This window comes from Nannospalax galili, unplaced genomic scaffold (genome assembly GCF_000622305.1).
Source record: "Nannospalax galili isolate Female #2095 unplaced genomic scaffold, S.galili_v1.0 scaffold325, whole genome shotgun sequence".
NCBI lineage: Eukaryota > Metazoa > Chordata > Mammalia > Rodentia > Spalacidae > Nannospalax > Nannospalax galili.
This window is the reverse complement of record NW_008355159.1, coordinates 771,873-785,371: the sequence shown is the minus strand read 5'-3', so window position 1 is coordinate 785,371 and position 13,499 is coordinate 771,873. Positions and strand designations below refer to the sequence as shown.

The 13,499-nt window shown below is 41.1% G+C and overlaps 1 protein-coding gene and 1 pseudogene across 1 annotated transcript in view; both read left to right on the top strand.

Annotated features, from left to right (window-relative positions):
* Nhs (NHS actin remodeling regulator) overlaps positions 1-13,499 on the top strand; it is a 352,300-nt gene that overhangs the window by 189,296 nt on the left and 149,505 nt on the right. The window lies entirely within an intron of this gene.
* Positions 1,589-2,228, top strand: LOC103749339 (annotated as a pseudogene).

Genomic DNA, 13,499 nt, shown 5'->3' with positions numbered 1-13,499 from the left:
GGCTGGATCACTCATTTGGGAGAGTGTGGAGGTGCTGCCTCCACTCCGTTGCCTGAGAAGGGGAAGAGAATTCATACAAACATTCAATTTGTATTGACGCAAAAAGTCCCTCTTGTTGGGGACTTGGAGGGAGGAAAGCAAAGAGCAACCCTCTTTTTTATGTTCCCAGCTCTGATTCTTCAAGTGAGTAGAGTCATTTTGAGGTCTCTTGGCAAGCAAGTGCACACACACACACGCACGCACACACACACACACACACACACACACACACACACACACACACACACGATGTCGTGCTTTCCTAAGGCACTAGCTTGGCTTGGCAGGGCTACTGGGTTTGGGCTTGGAGAGCTGCCCACTCCCTGGTGACTGCTTTTAGAAAATAAAGAACTTATCCAGACTCATGAGCAAAGTTCTAATAAGAAATAAGTCACTGAAGCAGTTCAGGTAAGATATTCTTACTCTGGAAACAGAAAGCATTATGTTAATCTCCCCAAATAGGGCAGTAAAATAGTGAAAGGTCCTACTGGATTGTGAGAGGGAAGATTAGGGAATTGAGGCACATTTGTCTCATTTGGAAGATGATATGAGAGATCTAAATGTGTACCCTTGGTCAAAAACAGACTCCTAGTTTGTATGAAGCAGAATTTGGGGTTTCTGGCTTTTATTTTTCCTAATATTTTATTTCAGCCTTCTCTGTAACACATGTTCACAATGTGGTAAAAGCCTACACTATTGCCTGGAGAGGGAAGAGTATAAAGGGATCAGGAGTGGCCTCAGAAGCAAACCCTAAGACAGGTTCAAGTGCAAGCAGTTGGAGGGGTGAAGACAACACTGACAGGAAGACCAAAGAAAAGAGATAGAAAGGTAAATAAAGTGAAGAACATGTTACTACATGAACAACCATTGTGAGCAACTGGAACTGAATGCCAAGGGGGAAACTTCCGGACACAGTGTAGATGGAGTATTCAGAGTGGTCCTACCTGAGGTGGGAGAGAGGACAGGTATTTATACTCCAACTCTCAAGAGATATTTATTGGGAGAGGCTTCTTGGAATTTCTAATTCTGTGAAATGGCTGGCCAAACCTGTAGGCAGAGTGGTCTTCCTCAGTTACGGGGAAAAGCCAGACACAAAGATTCAGACGGTGGCCTTTGGAAGGTGCAATGAACCAAAATAAGAGACAAAACGACTCCTAGGAAGACACTGATGGTGGCTGCTACAAACTCATGGGGGTGTATGTATGTGTAGATTGTTGGAGAGGAGAGCTTTCTTACAGTTATACTCTAAATATTTCAACGCTAATAAAAATCGAACGGAATATTGGGAACAATAAAGAAATTTTATAGTTTTACAAAACACAGAAGATAGTGGTCTATGGTATATACATTTATCAAGATATATACTTTACATTTAAAAAATCTATTTTAGATCTTGGAGGCTGGAGGCGGTGCCGCCGGACAGAGCGGAAGTGCCCATGCATCTTCCCGGAGCCGAAGCTAAGCGCTGGCGGCCGTCCTGCCCACTGTCCTCCTTCCACCGCCGTGAGGGAGACCGCAGCTCGGCTGCAGCGGAGCAGAGAGTTACAGAATGTCTGAAGGGGACGGTGTTGGAGACTCTGTCCATGGGAAGCCCTCAGTGGTGTAAAGATTTTTCACATGGCTTGGACAGATTTATCAGTCCTGGCTGGACAAGTCTACCTCTTACACGGCTGTGTGGTGGGTTGTGACACTGGGCTTGAGTTGTGTCTACATGATTAGAGTTTACCTGCTACAAGGTTGGTACATTGTGACCTACACCTTGGGAATTTACCACCTAAACCTTTTTATAGCATTCCTTTCTCCCAAAGTGGATCTTTCCTTGATGGAAGTCTCAGACGATGGCCCTTTGTTACCAACCAAACAGAATGAAGAATTTCGTCCCTTCATTCCAAGGCTTCCAGAGTTCAAATTTTGGCACAAGGGCATCTTTGTGGCTATGGTCTGTACCTTCTTCGAGGCTTTTAACGTCCCAGTGTTCTGACCCATCCTGGTGATGTGCTTCATCATGCTTTTCTGTATCACAATGAAGAGGCAAATAAAGCACATGATTAAATACTGGTACATACCATTTACACATGGAAAAAGGAGATACAAAGGGAAGGAGGACGTGGGCAAGACATTTGCTAGTTAGAAGCTGGACTGAATCTCACATGTACTCAAGGACAGTTTTGAGCCATTGTAACAATGCCTTTTTCATCACATAAAGTAGTTGATTATGAGGAAGTTGAATTTTCTTTTTAAAAGGAGCCTCAATGATTTGTGTCTGAAATATCAGGTTCTTGAAGAAACTGTCATTTAAACCAAATTTCATTGATTTCTTTTTCAGTGATGTTCATGTGTTTCAAATGGACAGAACTGTAGTGAACCATAGGCTTGGGAAGCCAGGCCTGTGGCAGCCAAAGGGAGTGGGAGGGAGGATGGGAGTGCAGCCCTGGGGAGCTGCCTTCCTGACCACCCCCGCGGCTGGCCACCCGATCTCCATGCCAGAGGGACATGCCAGCCTGGTGCTTGTGTGTGAAGAAAAATGTAACACTTCAAGGTGATTTTCACATAACTGGGGTTCTCCTGCAGGTTTCTGAATCTCATCTCACTAGAGATGTTTCTCAAGTTGGCCTCTATCATAATGACTCAGAACTTCTTTCTTAACTGCCATGATTGCTCTTGAGGGCCTGGGATTATATATATATATGTTTTTTTTTAAATTGTTTGAGACTATATTGACACATTCCTTTGGTACATCAAGTTTGTTTTGCTTTTGATTAATTTAAACTTGTTCTCATGTAAAAACCCCTTGAAGGAAACAGAACTGGCCAGAGCACACCAGGTTTGTTGGCTTGACACAGGCTCTTCACTTTCTACTGGGAAACTCAGACCCTGCCACGTGTCTTTTTGATGTGATAAAAATAATACTCTTAACATTTACTAAGAAGTGTCCCCTAAAAAAATCTATTTTACTGAATGAAAACCAAACTTAAATTTTAGAAGAAACAGGTATGAAATTCCAGGTTTTACTATTTTTCAGTAGAATCCTAAGTTCCTGTATATTTAGGATATACTTGGCTGAATCTCTAAAATTCTTTCTGGGCTGTGGACCAACAATTGAAACATTTTTCTAGAACTTCAATCAGAAAATGTTGACATAGGGTGCTGGCAAATCAACCCACTGTAATCTGGGGAGTAACTCTCCAGAAAGAAAGAAAGAAAGAAAGCTCCCGCACCTGTTTCTATGCCATGATTTGTGCCCTTGTTAGATTTGTCTTATGACTGTGGCATGCCTTTTCTATGAGAAATTACTAGGGATTTCATGTATGACACCTTAAGACAGATATCTGCAATGAAAAGGCACTGATAGAGAAAGAATTTAACCTCTTTATTCAAGTTAGCTGAGTCCACCTGTCATAGTTGACTAGGGAAAGGAGGTTAAGATATTATTGTAGGATGGATGCTAGTTCAGGATTGACCTTAATACGTGACATATGGTAAACATTTTCTAACTATGTGATGGATTGAGCAGATTTCCTTTAGAGTACTGGTGTCTCTGCTGAGAACAGAAAGAGGTAGAGGTGGGAAACACCCCAACAAGGAGGAAGCCATTGGGTCCTTCTTTCTTGAAGGACCTAGATCTGAAGGTGATGAAATGAGCCTTTACAGCATAAGAGTTTTCTGATGACTCTCAATTAATTGACTTGATGCTGCTGGGGAGAGTGCCAGAGATTGAAGAAGACGAAAGACATTGAAAATAAAAAGGTTTGATATTACTTCAGTCCTGTTCAGATTTGGGAGGGAACTTTATATCATAACCACAAAAGCCACACAGGGCCGATCAGTCACGCAAGACTGTTTTTGTTATTCTCTGGAATTGGTGTGTGATGAGAGGTTGAATAGAAAGCCAAAAAGGAAGGACTGTGTGTGGTTTCTGTGGGTGGTAAGTGTGTGTGATGGAGTGGGGAAAGGAGCAGAAGAGGAAAGCTATGCAAGAAGGGTTGGTGGTGTGTAGGTATGACTCAGATTTTTCAGGGTAGTGATATGCTTAATCTAGTTTGGATGTGTGTTCTCCCAAAGGGTTATGTTCTTCCAGGTTCAGTGTGTTCCTGTAATCCAATCTAGATATATTGCCCAATTCTAGCTGGCCATTTAGATACACACTCGTACACATTCATCTTCTTCACACAAAATTTAAATAGAAAACTCAGAAATAACATCACAAATGCCTAATGTATGGAATTTTGGAAGTAAGCAGTGCCGTTAAAAGCAATAATGCCATTTTATTTTGCTGAAGTTGAGACAACAGATGTGGAATGACCTCTCCTCCACCTTGACCTGGCTTCACAACTTTTGCATTCATGAATGACATTTAGGGCCAGATACTTTGCTGTGGGGAGGTTTAGCACTGTGTTCCTTGGTCTTACTAAGTATCAGTCACACCTTCCCACAATTCTGAAAACCAAAAATATTTTCAGATATTGCCAAATGCCCACTGGAGGTGCAACCCACCTCTGATTGAGAACCACTGGCTCAGACAGAGGACTGGTATATTCTAGAATCCCCACACTTGAGCTGTCCTATGCAATTTGGGGGTTTCAAATGATGACCCTTACGTGGCTTCAGAATGGCATGCAAACACACATTGAAATGTGTATGTGGTGCATGTGGTAGAACTGGCAACCACCAAGCCACATATTTCTCTTCCTGGGACCCTCCTTCCTCTAACAGCTGTAAATCAGAGGTTGCTTTCTCAGCATGTGTTACCTTAGAACATGTAAAATTACTTTTTTTCAGCCCAAATGGTCAAATATCAGCAATTTCATAGGCTTAACCTAAACACACAGACTTTAGGAGATAAGTCCTGAGCACCTTCCAACACTCCCCAAATTCTTGAATGTGGAAATGTTTATTTAGGCTCATAACTCTTCTCAGCCACATTTCTAAGGCGAGCCCAATGTTTTCCATGCAGAGCCTTGTGCTACAAGCTAACCACATTGCAAAATCCCCCTCAAAATTTCTTTCTCGTCCCTATGGCAAATTAAACGCAGCCACAAATTCTTCACAGTAACTCCCATTAAGAGATGGAGTCTATTTCTTCACTCCATTGAATCTGGGCTAATCTATTGACTTGTTCTGAGCAGAAGCAGTTCTGCTTAAGTTCCAGAACCTGGACCTTTAAGAAGCCTTGCAGTGTCTTCTTTGTTTCCCTCAAACACTATCCTGAGGCAGCATCGGCAGGAAGCTGATGTGCAGGATAGTTCAAGCACCCCACTTACAGCCAGTACCACCACCTAGACGGGTAAGCAAGGCTGTTTTAGAGCTTCTAGTCTGCTGACCCTCCAGCTGCACTCAGCCAAATGAGTGATCCCAGGCAGAACTCCATACAATCTTGAGAAACAATGTCATTGTTGTTTTAAATGTCTGGATTTGAAGATGGTTTGGTATACAGTTGTGGATACTGACACACACACTCCATGGCAGCTTGCGGTGTGGCAGTAATTTACCACAGTGTGACTTCAAACAGAGAAAACCGAAGCCATGCTCCCTGGACTGCTGGACTGGGCGTCAGCGTCTCTCACTTGCTGCCTCTCATGCCCTTACACCACCCTTGGAGTGGGTTCTGTTCAATCACATTATTCAAGAAAACTGATGATTTCTACATTTGGAGGCCATAAAAAAAGAAGAAAAACTTTGGAGTAAAAGCTACAAAGGCCAGGTTGGCTGTACTACATCATGATTACCTACAGAGCAACCACATGTAGTAGATGCCTCATATGTTCTCCTCATGTATATGCATCACATACAAATGCCATGCACATGCACCCATTGTGTACTCAATTTAACCATGACATAAATTCTAGGCACCATTAACCCTATGGTTTCTACAGTCACAGTTTGAGGGGAATATTTCAAACCAAGAAACTCTTCACAAATGGTGAGCATTAATTGACTGTCTAACTTACAACTTTCACTGAACATCTCTTTTGATCTACAGCATGTGCCCCAGGAAGGCCTTTTTTACTGTGGAAGTTGAACTGTAGTTCATGCTCTCCCAATTCTTTGTGAGTTGCTTCTTTAATGTTGTACACGGCAGCCTCCACTGGACTTGACCTACCAGAGAAGAGAAATTCTGTCTCTTTGTTCATGACATCCCCAGCATATAGCTCCAAGTTTGGTTTCCTAATAAATCTGTTGAAGAATGAATTACTGAGTAAATTAATGAACTGTAGAAACTAAGAGCTGAAAGAGACCTTAAAATTCTCCCTCTTCCATCTCCTGCTCTGCTTGATGAGAGAGGACACTGAGATTCTAATAGCATTAGGGTATTGTTTTCTAATTCATGAACTTTTTTCCTCTAAAAAAACCACTCGACATATCTTGTTATCCGATCTGTCACTGCTTGTGATTATGGCAGAGGAAACATCAAGGATATTTTTCCCTTGGGCTCAATGGGATACACCATAAACACCCTAGATATTGGGTTGGTCTCATGCTATGCAGGGCAGGCTCCTGCCCACACTGCTTGACCCAGTGGGGCTGTCATGCTCTCATGGGCACTGAGTGGGCACCAGACCTAGCTCTCAGAGTTACATTATTATCATCATCATTATTATTATCCATCGGCCTGTCAAAATGAGCTCTTTTCTGTGCCCTAGAATGTGAAAGCAAAATGGCCTTTTCCCATATGAAGCTAATAATAGTTCTCATCTTGATTCTGCTTAACACAAAAGTGAAGATTTGGCCTCTAGGGTGAGGCTCATAGTTAATTCATTTATTTTAATATAATTACAGAAACTTTAAAGGATTCATCCCAATTGGGGCCCAAACTGGTTGGAGTCTGAGTTTCTCAGTAACTAGTTGTTCTCTGGGTGCCTGAAATGAATGAGAACGTGGTAAATGCATTTGAAGCCTTCGGCAAGAAGCTTAAGCTAGAATGGAATTACTCTGCAGCCACTGTGGTTAGGAGTAGTTGTACCCACCCCTACCCACCCGTTCACTTCATTTTCTGCAATGACCTAAATGAAAAAGATAGTTGATTTCCTTCCCCCTCAGCCCAGTCCCCCGTGCAGACACACAGGCTGCATCCCTGGTAGACTGCAACTGGGGTTATGTGCTGTCCCATCTACTCGAGAATGATCTATAGCTTGGAAGGAAAATAAATAAATAAACAAGCAGTGTCGACCCCTGCTCTTTGTCTAGAAGGAAATGGATAGCTTCCTGGGGCTTTAACCTCCCTTACACACATTGCCTGTGACCCAGATCACAGCCTGGGGAAGAACAACCAGTAGTGAAGAAACGAGCTGTTTTTAGGAGAGGGTGGGGAGAGGGAGAAGAGGAAGAGAGAGGAGACACAAGAGGAAGAGAGAGGCAGGTAGAAAAAAGGACAAAAGTGAAGAGGAGGAAAGAAAAGAGAGAAGAAAGAGAGGGAAGAGGGAAGACAGGAAGGAGAGAGAGGGAAGAAATAAAGGGATAGAGAAAAGAAAAAAGAAAACAAAAGGAACAAGATTAAAAATAATGTAGAGGAGTAACGTAAATAAAGCTATACAGAGTACCTTTTCTTTCCCTAGTTTCCCTTCCTGCTCCTTCCAGATACAGTTGGAAGTACCCCATCCCTCAGCCCGCTTACCTAACTCTATAAATTCACTTATCGAAGCCGCTACAGTGCAGGCCTCTGGTCCTCAGAGTTAGCTGATTAAGCATGTTCAAGGGCTGTTCTACCTATGAACAGTGAGGAAGTCAGTTCCCACCTTCCTTAGTATGTTGGTCAGCTCACATGAAAACCATGGAGTGTTTCTGGGCATGCCAGTGAGACTTTCCATGCATCAGTTCTTTCAACTCTAGAGTAACATCCAGGTGAGCTGGCCCACTTAGAAAGTAACCCCAGAAAGGCCCTTCCTCTTCCATATGAACTGGATAGATGCTTACACTAGCATGTAATGAAGAACCCATATGGTTTGCCATACGTGTTTGCACTGTTTAGGGTAAAAACTAAGTGATATAATGTATATCGGGCATATAGCACATAGTGAACGATCAGGAAATACTAGTTACAATTATCTGAAGGCACAGTAACAGCCCACAGTTTTGTTTTTGTTAACACTGCCTGACTGCTGGGTGCTATTCTAAGCAAATCTTAAGTAGCTTTACGAGGTAGCTACTATTATCATCCACCATTGACAGACAGGAGAACTGAGGCATAGAATGGCCCTGGTTTCTAGAACCTGGATATTGTAGTCTGTTTTAACATGATATCCATCCTTCAGGAGAAGAGATGATGACAATGCAAGGGCAAATAATATTCACTAATATCCTCCTCCTCTCCATCTCCAGTGTCTCTGCCTAAGACAAAGCCCTCATCTCCTCTTGCCTGACAACAGCAATTTTCTCCTCTTTGTCCTCCCTGTGTCCACTACTATTTTCTATAGTCCGTTCTTCACACAGTCATAAGACTAATATTTTATCTCATGAACTAGACAATCAATAGTATGCCCTTCTACAAATTCCTCATTTGCTTCCCATTGCATTGCGGATGAAATCCAAGCTCTTTTTCATGGCTTGTAGGTCCCTGCATGACCTGGCAAGCTCTTCACACCTCTCCAATATCATGCTATGCTATGGACATTCCACCCACTGACCCAGCATTCCCTTGCCATGGTGGCCCATCACAAGTTTTTAAAAAATACAATCTTTTTCCCCTCAGAGCATTCATATATGCAGTTTCCTCTGATCTTTTCTTCATTTCTTTACCTTCTGAACTACCCTTAATGTCACCTTTGCATACTTGAGTTTCTACTCTTGTTTTACTGTATCTCAGCATACTCTTTGTAACCTTTACCTTGCTTTCTCAATGATCAAGACATGTTTTTATTTTTTGATTGGACCATTTCTCTTTACTTTCCTCTACTACACTATAAGTTACATGACAGCAATAATGTTATGTGTTGACTGTATTTCTAGTACTTGGCAGTTGTGCAATAAATATTTGTTCGCACACCAATGGCTAGTATATTTGGAAAGTCTGGGATATGTATGTGAAGGTAGATAAGATGGCTAGAGATCAGTTCATCTGACTTTTCTGATTGTCCAAAGTCTTATTTGCATTTTTTGCCTGCCATGTTGTGCTTCAGATGTGATTTGGACCTGTTTCATTCCAGAGGTTGAACCTGCATTGAAATCACATCATAATTTGGCTACAGATCCATTGTATATCCATTGTATAGGCGAAAGTGGATAATATCTATTACAATTGGTTCTCTATGCCATGTGGCAGGGTGCAGAATGAAAGGTGGAAGGTTATTAAAAGTTCAATTGTTCTCTTATTGTCCAGAGTATTGTATCTAGGAAATGCTATTCCTTAAATAGCATTTATAAACTACCTCATATATATTTCCTCTGCTAACCTCAGCCACCTGTGATAGTTGGATCTGTGACTCATGGCATAGTTAACCACATACATATCCACCTTTAAATACTTTAACATTATACAATGTGAGCCAATAAGACAATTCAGTGTGTATTTAAGAATTTGGCTTCGCATCATTGGAAGTTCTTCTTTATATTACTAGAGACATTGTCTGATAAAATTAAGGAGACAGCTAGATTTATATCTTTCTACCTTTTTCAGATTCCTTGAGCTTTTCTCAGAAGTATTGACATGAAGCGAACCTTACTGTTTTCTTATCCCATCTCACCCCTCATCCCTTCCATTTCGTCCCAGCCAGAAGATGAACTATGGGAAGATCTCAAGGATGGCACTCTAAACGACTTTCCCTTGATTAAATAACCCTTCTCCCAGGGGCTACTTGTGTGGTTTAAATGACTTAAAAACAGAGCAAACAATCAGAGTAAGAGAATTAGTTTGAAAAAACAAGAAGTTACCAACAGTCTTACCCTGTGCAGCTGGGAAAGATGTGAAGAGGTCCAGTTCCAAGCACCAAAGAGGAAAAATAAACGTGTCACAAGTGCCATTAAGAAAACACATCTGCACACTGTCAGTGGGGAGGATAAACACAAGACTGTTTTTCCTTCCCTTTCACAAGGAGAAGTGATGGGGAGAGTCAACTTGATGGACCTTCTCCAGGTCTGTTCAATTTACAGCATCTTAATGTTGAGGGATGGGCACCTAGCCAGCCTTGATACGTTCCCTAAATCTCTCATCAGAAGCAAATCTTCAAAGAAAACAAACACTATATTCATTCTCATCCCAGCTCAGACAGGAGAACAAACAAGAAAGCAAATGCCCTCAAGGTTATCTGATCCATCACAATTGCCGAAGATTGGGTCTTTTGGCCTGATATCTTTCTCCTGTTTCCCTTCATCTTCTAATTCCCCAGTCAGTGGGGAGAACAAATGGAGTTGACAGGAATATCTTTTATAACTGTTAAGTGTGGCCAGTGTTTCATCCCTTAGTCCCATACCCCAAATTTCCAGGGTTCATCAATTTTCTCAGCCTTTTAATGCGCAGCTTTATCAGTTTTATAAACCACAATCAGAACTCATGAAAGATAAATAGGAACCTGGGGAATTATATGGATCCACTGAAATCCTTGTGGGCCTAATTTGAGAAAAGGTTCAGCAGATACACAAGAAAATAAAGATGACCTTCTAAGGAGCCGTCAGCCATCTGGAACCTCCACACTTCATATTCCCACAGTTGCTAGTAAATGACTATTTAAATCTGACATTGTCTTCTTTTTCATTTTAATTAGGTCAAAAGCCTCTGATACGCCTAAACCAGAGAATGAAATATGATGAATATTTTAAACCAGGTTAAGAGCTGAACATCTACATGTCCTTAGTTACCTTAATTTCACAGTTTGATCTTTGGTGAATTAAATATAATCCCAAACTCAACTTTTCTTACTAGTAGAAAGTGGCCCCCAAATGACCAATACCTCAGGAATCATTCATGTTTGACTCTGGAGTATGTTCCTGGTTTGTAAGCTAACATGGTGAAAGTTGGCTTTAATTTTTATTTAAATTATAGTAATGCAGAAAGATGAGAACAGACTCAAGCAGAGCTAGAAATTAGCCTGTTTTCCTCATTTTATCTTCCTCCCTTCATCTACTTCTTGCCCTAGTGAATATTTTCCATTTCCTCATCTCTAAAATGGAATAGGAGTCGGGTGATAAAGCAGAATATTCCTAAGAATGCTCCTGATACTACAGTTCTGCAGTTTAAGGGAAAACATATGCCTTGTTATAATTTTTGACCATTCATTCACTCGTTCATTCATTCAACAACTTTCTGAGGGTCAGTTATGTGCTATTGTGCTAAGGATGAATTGTCGGGAGCCGTAAATGAGACTTGATCAGAAAGCCTGTCTTGTCTCCATTCTTCGCATCCCTTGTCCCTTTCCGTCCCCTCTCCTCCCTCCAGAAACCCACGTTGACTGTCCTGCGGGTCGGGACAATGAATGATGTAACCTTTCTTGTCCAAGAAAAAGCATAAAATATTTCTGCTAAATAGACACTAAGCACTTCACAAATGCTAGAAATAGGTACACAAACCGGAGGCTATAATGACTTTCCTGAACAGTTCTGTGGTTAATGATGTTCTTTAATTATGTGAACATTCAATAGAGCATGTTAAAGAATCAGCATTTTCCAGCTGCTAGAAATGATCAGAAAAGTATATGCATTCAATAGCTCTGAAGAATACTGTGGAATTTTAGTTGGGGATACTAAGGCCCAGAAGGCTTAAGTTTCCATGTGGGCAAAGGTAGAGCCTAAAGGCTTCTTGCAGCTTGTGTTAGTTAATAGTTAAGAAAATAGGTTCAGAGCCCAGTGTCTGGGTTCAAAGTCAGTGTCTGTCACTAACAGGTTAAATGACCTTGAGAGAGCTGTTATCAACTTTCTGTTTTACTTCACACCTCTGTAAAAATGGGACTAGAAAAGTCAGAGTTGCATAGGGTGTATAGATTAAATGAGTTCCCACATATCAAAACACTCAGAACATAAACAGATAGCCTCATATATAATAACAGTCAATAACAACTGGAATGTTTTCTCACATGCACTGGAAAAATCCATTGGCACTGTGATATAATCAAAACCGGTAATATAGCCTGTTCTTTGTTCTGGCTGCCCAAGATATTTCATAAGTAGATTGTGTCTTCATGAAGAAAGAAAAAAAAGCTATTTATAGTCATCCCTGGCATATAGTAAGTATTCAATAGGTGTCAGCTATTATCTTACTGTGCTTCCTCCATTTCCTGCAACATCGAAGAGAGTTTTCTTCCTTCCCATTTTATTGAAGTTTTTGTAAATTTCATACAATATATCTTGATAGTATTTAGATCCCCTCCCCTATCCCCACCTCCCATTATTTCACCCTTCCCAATTCAAATTTAATGTACTCATTCATATATATGAATGTGAATATATGAATCTATATATATGGCCTATAGAGTCAAATGTGCCTCCCCAAATGCCCCTTGGTATGAGTTTATCCACGGGAGCCTACTTAACATACTAAGAGTCACGCCCTTAAGAGACTGACTGTCCCACTCCCAGCAGCCATAGATTGCCAATAGTTCCTTAGGTAGGGTTGAGGTTAATTACCCACTTAACTCACGTCTGGTGCTGGGATCTTGTCTGGTTTGACCTTGCATAGGACTTGTACATGCTGTCACCACTGCTGTGAGTTCGTATGAGTAACTTCCCAGCTGTCTGGAAAACTCTATTTCCTTGTGGTTATCCCCCACCTCTGGTTCTTGTAGTCTTTCCACCCCCTTGAAGAAGGTGTTTTTAGAATATTTTTGGTGAAAGAATGGAATCCCAGGCCTTGTGCATACTAGGCAAGCACTCTATTTCTGGGCCATATCCCCGGTGTGTAAGAGCTTTGTTGTAACCCAAAGACAATGTTACTAGCCCCACCCCTGTGTGTGTGTGTGTGTGTGTGTGTGTATACTTGTGTGTGCACGTATGTGCACAAATGCCAGTAGATCAGAAGTTGTGTTCTAGAGGAAAAACAACTCATTCAGCAAATGATCTCAGTTGAAAGTTCAGTTGTAGGAAATCAAATTCAGATATGTAAGCTGGGTGAAATTCAAATTCCCTTTATAAACATTTATTGCAATTTCTAGTCAAGAAACATTTCCCCTGATCAGATTGCTTTGGTCTGGAAATCTTGCATTTTAAAAGCAAGTAAAATGTGAAAAAATAGCTCTCAGTATATGACACAATTTACAGTTAGCTTCTCAGAAATGTGTGTCATGTTTTAAACTTGAGTAGGTTGATGTTCTCCAAACATCCAAGTGCCTCATATTTATGGAGTGCTTTATTTTAGGCTGTTAACAATGAATGAGAAAAAGCGGGACATTTCTGTGGGCATTTTTCCTCTTTTTTTCTCGATGCTGTTTTGATTTGAAAACAGCTTTGTTTCTGTCTTTTTCAAACATTGTAGGATTCCATTTTCAAATCCTCTCTCCTTCTCTTTCTCCTTCTCCCTCTCCAGCTCCCACTCTCTATTT